Genomic DNA, 7,103 nt, shown 5'->3' on the forward strand with positions numbered 1-7,103 from the left:
ATCATATCCTACACACACACACACACATACAAGAGACTCCAAAATATCAGCTTGATGTAGTAAAATCTGAGCCATGAAGCTTATTATCATCTGGAATTTCATTTTTAATTTAGTATCCCGGATTGACAATCTGTATTTCCACAGAAAGCATTCATAGTATTTCTTAGAAGATTCAACCTGGCGATCACTGCGCTTTATCTGCCTCAAATTTACACTCGCCACGCTTCCATTCCTCTCCCTAAATTCCTCTCATTAATCAAAAGAATAATAATGTTACCCTGTGAGAGCGGGACGGAGGACAGATGGCAGAATGATGACGGGGCCTGACAGCGCGGTGGATCGGCCTCACAGATAACTGTCTCATAAATGTGGCTTTAAAAGGTAAAAAGATGGAGGAGGTTTTTGATTTTCACTTCCAGGGAAGCTTCAAATGCAAGAGCATCACTTGGGAGATGGTAGTTGTCATATCACTTCAGTGAGTGGGTACAACTGAGGCAAGTTAAATAAAGCTAAATTTAGAGGAGTCGCGCTTGTGTGCGAGCACCGAGAGGAGTCTTGACAACTAAGCTGCTCGTGCCTGTGGCCTATCTCCATTAATAACCACTTAACTACCCGACACAATGCAATGAGACAATGCTATCAGCCTGGCAAGTTTTAGAAAGCATATAAGACAACTTTTAAAACACCCCAAACATTTGCATTTGCACGATGCGGTTTGCTCTCCGTGCTTCGTCACAGCTTCGAGGCCTCGGCAGCAGCCATTTTGTTTCTGTGTTTTGTTCTGCGTGTCTGAGAAAGTGAGAGGTTGTCCCGCGAGGGCTGACAGGGCACAAAAAGACTCAACCCTGACTTGCCATTTTTTTTAGCCACCGCCCTCATATATCTCACACTCACTTGGAGGAAATAAACACCCTTTGCCTTCTTCTTTAAATAACATCAGCGCTCTTCTTTTCTGCTTCACTGACAGGAATAGTTTGACGTTTTGACAAATATGATTCACGCTTTCTTCGCCAAGAGTGAGATGTGAGATCGACACCACTCTCGCGTGTGCTCTTAATATGAAGCTCTAAATTTTTTGACCTTCAGAAACAGGCTAGCAGTTTCCCCCTGTTCCCAGCCTTTACGTTAAGCTAAGCTAACGGGCTGCTGGCGGTAGTCTCATGTTTAAGAGACAGATGTGAGAGTGGTACAGATGTTCTCATCTAATTCAAAGCAAGAGAGTCAATAAGCTTATGTTCCTTTGAGAAATGCTGACCTTTGTCAGTATAATTTCTGTATGTTGCTGTCATCTCTTTCACAGTTTTTGCTCTATTGAATATACGCTTTCGATGTAAAATACTACGCAGCTTAAGTGGAAATATCAGAGGCTGATAACCATCTTTTTTTCAAGGCTGAAGACATGTGGGAGACTTTGTTTTCTAAATGCACTCGTGATGTGCTCACCATGTGCAAAAGTCAAAAACAATGGACAAGACTCTCGAGTCTCGATGATAAAATCTTCTTTTCCAGGCCATAGTGACTTTGCACAGAGAAAATAAAAGAAATGACGTGTCCAGAAAGTAGACACAGTCCCCGCTGAGACAAAACAGTCATGTCTCCTCTGGCTCTGGACTACGAACCAAGAATGGGCCTCACTGTTCAGGAAAAACGGAGAGAAAGAACAGCACAGTCGACCACCACAGGGTATTATCTGGGACAGAGTTACTAATGCGACAGCAGCAGAACAAGCTCTGCTGAATCCATGAGGATGATTTTGTTTGTCATGCAGCTAAAACCTGAACTGCACTGTGACAGCGAGAAAGTACCGCAGTAGACATTTAGCTCACACTCCCAATCTAGATTACTTTAGAAAAGAGGGAGTGAGGCAGCGGTCTAATTGTGTGCTCAAGGGCACTTCAATAATGCCCCAGAGCAAAGTACTACGGACGCTTCTCTCCTGTACCTCGACATGGTACTGTCCTTTGGATTCAGACCCAAATGTAAACTGCCTTTTGTGACTCTGCTCCTGGCGTCGTCAGCCATTATGTAAAGCGAAACATGGATTTTACTCCAAAGACGAGATAGAGCACCTTTTCTTGCAAATGACTGCCAGCGGCAAAGATGAAACAACGCTGAAGATGACTGATATGTGCAGACTTACAAAGAGTATACAATTTTTGAGTAAAAAGCCTTTTCCCTTCAAATTCTGATCAGATTTTAGAGAAAGAGCTGGAGAAATGATCCCTCAGACTGCTCGTAGAGGGGTTAACTAAGTGTGACTGTCCTATTTTCTATGACTAATGTGAGAGGCTTTACAGTGTGTGGCTGTAGTATGAGGTTACTATGAAGTTGTTTATGTGGGTTGAGGTGAGTGGTTGGTTTGACCCTGTTAAGGACCTTTCAAACCACACAAACTGGTAAAAAAATGAGAAATGGTCTGCATTTTTCTGGCTTGATTTGCATAATCATGGCTTGATTATCACCTCTGTCAGTTTGAGGCTACGCAGCCTTAAAAAGGAGCAGGTGGATATAGGAAACGACCACAACCTGTACCTGCACCAAAACACGCATTGCGCAGCCAGCCAGCGGGCCGGCCGACTGGCTCGGTGTTCACCAGCATTGATCACAGAGGCTTTCACTGCATTTCAGAACAGCACCGTACAGGTAGACGTGAAAGCACCCATATGAAGTGAACAACAGCCAGAGTGTTTCCGAGAAACAATCAGCGGATGGTGGTGGTGCTGTGAGTCACCATTTGTCCAGAGAGCAGCCCCTTCACAGTGTATGCAGTATAGGCCTGACACCCCCTCCCACCACCACCAACACCCCCTCCCTGTTCCAGTCTCTCTCCCTCTCTGCAGTCCAAACAGTGCAAGCCGCATAACACGATATGGTATAGCGGTCATGGCAACTGGAGCATCCTTGGGGGCTTTACTGTGCTCTCTATATACTGTCGGCCATAATCTGCCATTGTCATGAACACATAGCTGTCAGAGTCTAAAACCTGTAGGCTGGTCTTCCTTTACAAAGGAACTTGTTTGCCTGTGACTTTTATCATTTTAAGGGTCATTAAAAATCACCACAAACTCACTAAAGGAACGTGCTTTGAGGGATCTGTTGGTAAATGTAATCCTGGTGTCCGTGCTCACTCCCTGACATCCAGTGATGTGACAAACATTCAATCAACCCTCAAGTGACAGCATCTGTCACTGGCAATCCGCCAGCAGGCCCATCGCCCCATGTGGTGATACACAATGATTCCAGGTGCGCCAGAGATCAATATGGCTTCAATATCTAATCTGCCGCATCGTCAAACCTCAGGATGGCCAACAATCATGTCTCTATTCCTGCATCACGAGGCTCGGGTTCCTCTCTCTGCAGCCACGCCATTGTGCGCTGTGCGTGACAGGCAGCACAGGGGCGTCAATTCATCACACTAAACCCAGACAACTGTTTCTGCAGAAACCCGGCAAGCTTCGCAACAGACGGGTTATCTCATTTCGCATTATGTATTGGAATTTGGAAAATCATTACACATACGCACGCGGGGACCTGACCGGTCTCGCCTGCTCCTGCGTGCTTTTGAAACACAGCTAATAAGGTCAAATTCTATACCACACCATTTTTCGCTGCGGTGTGTGTGCAGCCTGATATTCACGCGGCGCTCCAAACGGGTACACGCTGGCGCATGTGGAGCGCTCGGGCACCGAATCAGCACCCAGCCACTGTGCGCCACGCGTGACGGACAGACAGCGCGTGCGGGGCTCATTGACATATCGTCGCCTCGGAGACGGCGGGCAGGATGGAAGGATGGATGGATGGATGGAGGGAGGGAGGGGGGCGGGGTGTCATAGTGCGGGTTTCACCGCGGTCCTCCCCGGCGCTCTTCTCCCCAATTTCTCCTCTGACACCCCCACCCCCAACCTCCGCCCACCAAGACATCTCCGAGCTCCCTTCGTGCCTCGGTCACGCAAATGTGGCACGGAGCTGTTCGCTTGTGAGGCAAAGACACTGGGTAAAAAATAAATAAACAAAAGGAAGCGACGCATTCACGGAGCTCGATCGCGCCCCCCTCCCTCCTGTTTATATGGGCTACCCTCCTCCCATCGACTTCACCATGGCGCAGTTTACTACACCAGACATTCTCTCCATCACCCACCGCAATCAGCCTGACTCCTCTGCTCAAACCAGCAGGGGTGCTCTTTTTCTTTTTGTTTTACTTTGTATTTTTTTGTGTTCTGGCTGGTATGAGCGCGACAGATTGAGTCATGATTCACCATCTTGCTGCGACATCGGCAGTCTACCTGCTGCCTCCATCAGCTTTGAGGTGGGAGATGAGGCTCGCAGCCTCTGATTCAGTCACACTGATTTCTGAAGGAAATGCTCAGAAACAATCCCGCACCTCTTTTTAAAAACGCGCCGTTTGGACAGAAAATCGACACGCTGAGACATTCACATCACCTCCTCTGTGTGGTTTTCCTCCTCAGTCGCTGTCCAAGGTGCTGAAACATTGAAAAAACGCCCACATTGACATTACGCATTATAGCGCACCGCAGCCATCCTCTCAGCAATCCACTGCGCGCTTGAGATTTATCACCCGGGAGGTCACGCATTGCCTTCCTCGCCTTCTTCCCTCCATCCTCCCCATCTTTCATCCCTCTCTTCCCCCTAACAATGCCGCAATACATCCCCAAACAAGGCGCAACCTAAAGAACATAACGTGAATGCGCGCTTGCATCAACATCATTCAGAAATCCAACGCTCACGTTTCAGGAATAACAAACATCTGCTGCTCCAATGCACCAAAAGCAGCACGTTTAAGAAACAGAAAAGGATAAAAAATCTAAGTAGGAAATGTCTGTAGTCTTACCTGTGCCTGTTGTCGGTGCCCCGCAGTCAGAATGGGAGGAAATGTCTGCGTATATCAACAGCTAAGCGATAGCAGCCTCTCTCTGTATATGACTGGGATGCTGCAAAGGCACTGCGCGTCGGCTGAGCCCTCCTCACTGCTTCTTCAATGGGGGGAAAGCAGCGCAGCTCTCGTCAAAGATGGCGGACGCTTTTGACGTCAGCAGCAGCTTTTAATAGATATCTGTCAGAGAGGGAGAGAGAGAGAGAGGGAGAGAGACTTCAAAAAAGTCTTTGTTATAATGGGCAGCAGCGCTGATAGCCACTGAATATCTGAGATGTTTCGAGATGTTGGATGTGTGTTATCCCAACACTGGCGTGCCAGACACAGATTGAAATAGTGTCTGTTTGTACCAGTTTCTGTGCATTAATGCAGATCTGTTAGTTTATGCAGGGTCATCCTGCTTGGAGACGTCTCACTCTCGCCACTTCACGGCCCACATTTTCATTTGTTTGAGCTTCTGAAACCTAATGGGTGTTAATTAATTATGGCAGCAGAAAAAAACATGGCCATGTTCCACTAAACCTATCCTCGCACTGTCACTGTTCACAAAGTTGGCCTCCTGTGGATTTTAATGGGAACTTTTAATGGAAATCAAAGCAAGCTGATTAGTCATTGTTTACAACCAGGATGACTTATCAGACTGGTTGGTGTGACGGCGGGTGTGGTAAAGACGCCATGTGGCAAACTGATCTGTGGTCATTTGGTTAACTGTGTTCTCTGGTTGGGAGGATGGGGACATGCACCACTACAGCATAACATGTAGTGACTATATAGACACGCAGAAGTGGTGGGTCCTGTTTTAAAACCTGATTCTGGTCTTGAAGAAGGTCTTGATGTCAATATCTAGTTTTCAGACCTGGAAGCATGTAGTGGTCCAACATGGAAAACATGCTTCATAGAGTGTGAGAGGAACTGTGGCCGAACAAAGACCCAGTAGCTCTTTTTTGCTCTGGGCCTCCAGGAGACTAATCCGTCTATGGTGGTAACCATGGAGCTAGTTAGTGATTCCATGCTTTCTCAAGAAAGCACCAAAGAAATTTAGACTGTATGCATATTGGAGGTGATTGTATTCCAGCTCTAATGACCTTGAGGCCTTTTTGGGCACGTGGGTGTCCAGCTGTGTGTGGTACTTTGCTGTATCATCACTGTATCTGCTTTACCGCCCCAGAAAAGGATGACCTTGTCCTTTTTTCAGGTTGATAGTAAGATAAAATATATTAAAAATAGTTGAAGGCCTGCTGTGAAGTGCAGGCTTTTAAAAAATAACCTTGATGTTATTGATTTTTTATTATTAACAAACCCTATGAAAAACACCAAAATGAACAATTGATCCCACAAACAAGTACTGTGTGTATATCCAGCGTGATACGTCTTATTCCTATGAGCCACAGAGCTCCACTGTCCAAAAAACTAATAACACATTATTAAGACACCATTGCACTGTTCCTCTATTACAATGAACACGGGCACTGTAGTTTGTTTTGAGTCGATCCCACAGCCACTGTCCTGCTGCAGTCAATACTCATTGTAATGCCACATGTGGATTAATCCGCCACTGGAAATAGTCCCCAGCAGGTGCACTATTTACTCTGGTTTGACTGATGTTTGCTAAAAACTACAGTGTGCAGCTGTTTAAGAAAATGATCGAGCCTTGTGTTTAACAGTGAATGCATATATTTGTGGCCTCTTTTAAAGCTTACATCTTCAGAAGGTGTTTGAGACAGACAACCACAGGGCAGGGGAGACCTGAGAGGTGGACTGAAACACTGTCGCTTGTGGTCTTTTCATGGGACTTCATGATAATGAGAAAAAGCAAGAAAATCACCAGCCTTATCCTTAAATGCTTTGCTTGTTCTTTGGACTGTCTCAATGGGTTTTGCAGACCTTCACATCAGCTCCTGCACATTCATCACATTTATTAATGCTATTCAGAGGAAAAATACAGCCTGACCTTACACAGAGGCAATTGGCTGCGTTTGCCCCCCAGCTGAAAATATGCTTCCAACCATGTTCTGCATGGCAGCAACCATATGACCACTTGCTTTTACGCAGAAATGCATATATAAAATACCATAACACAAGCGCCATAATGTATTTGGGTAAGGTTTACATCTATGTGTCTTCTTCATATGGAAGATGTTAAGGCCTAACCAACCGGAGGTTTGTATTTCTGATCAATTACGACTTAGACTAACTTGGAGAATGAGATGGA

At 46.0% G+C, this 7,103-nt stretch overlaps 1 protein-coding gene across 2 annotated transcripts in view; it reads right to left on the reverse strand.

Moving 5' to 3' along the window:
* The window catches only part of snap25a (synaptosome associated protein 25a), a 34,003-nt gene extending 28,966 nt beyond the window's left edge, over positions 1–5,037 (reverse strand). The window contains exon 1 of one of the 2 annotated variants that reach the window (XM_076757087.1): positions 4,850–5,037. The gene's annotated coding sequence lies outside the window, so the exon portion shown is untranslated. The remainder of the gene's footprint in view (positions 1–4,849) is intronic. The other variant, XM_076757088.1, reaches the window with a different exon arrangement.
* Positions 5,038–7,103: the final 2,066 nt, after the last annotated feature.

The sequence above is a fragment of the Chaetodon auriga genome, chromosome 18 (genome assembly GCF_051107435.1).
Source record: "Chaetodon auriga isolate fChaAug3 chromosome 18, fChaAug3.hap1, whole genome shotgun sequence".
Lineage (NCBI taxonomy): Eukaryota > Metazoa > Chordata > Actinopteri > Chaetodontiformes > Chaetodontidae > Chaetodon > Chaetodon auriga.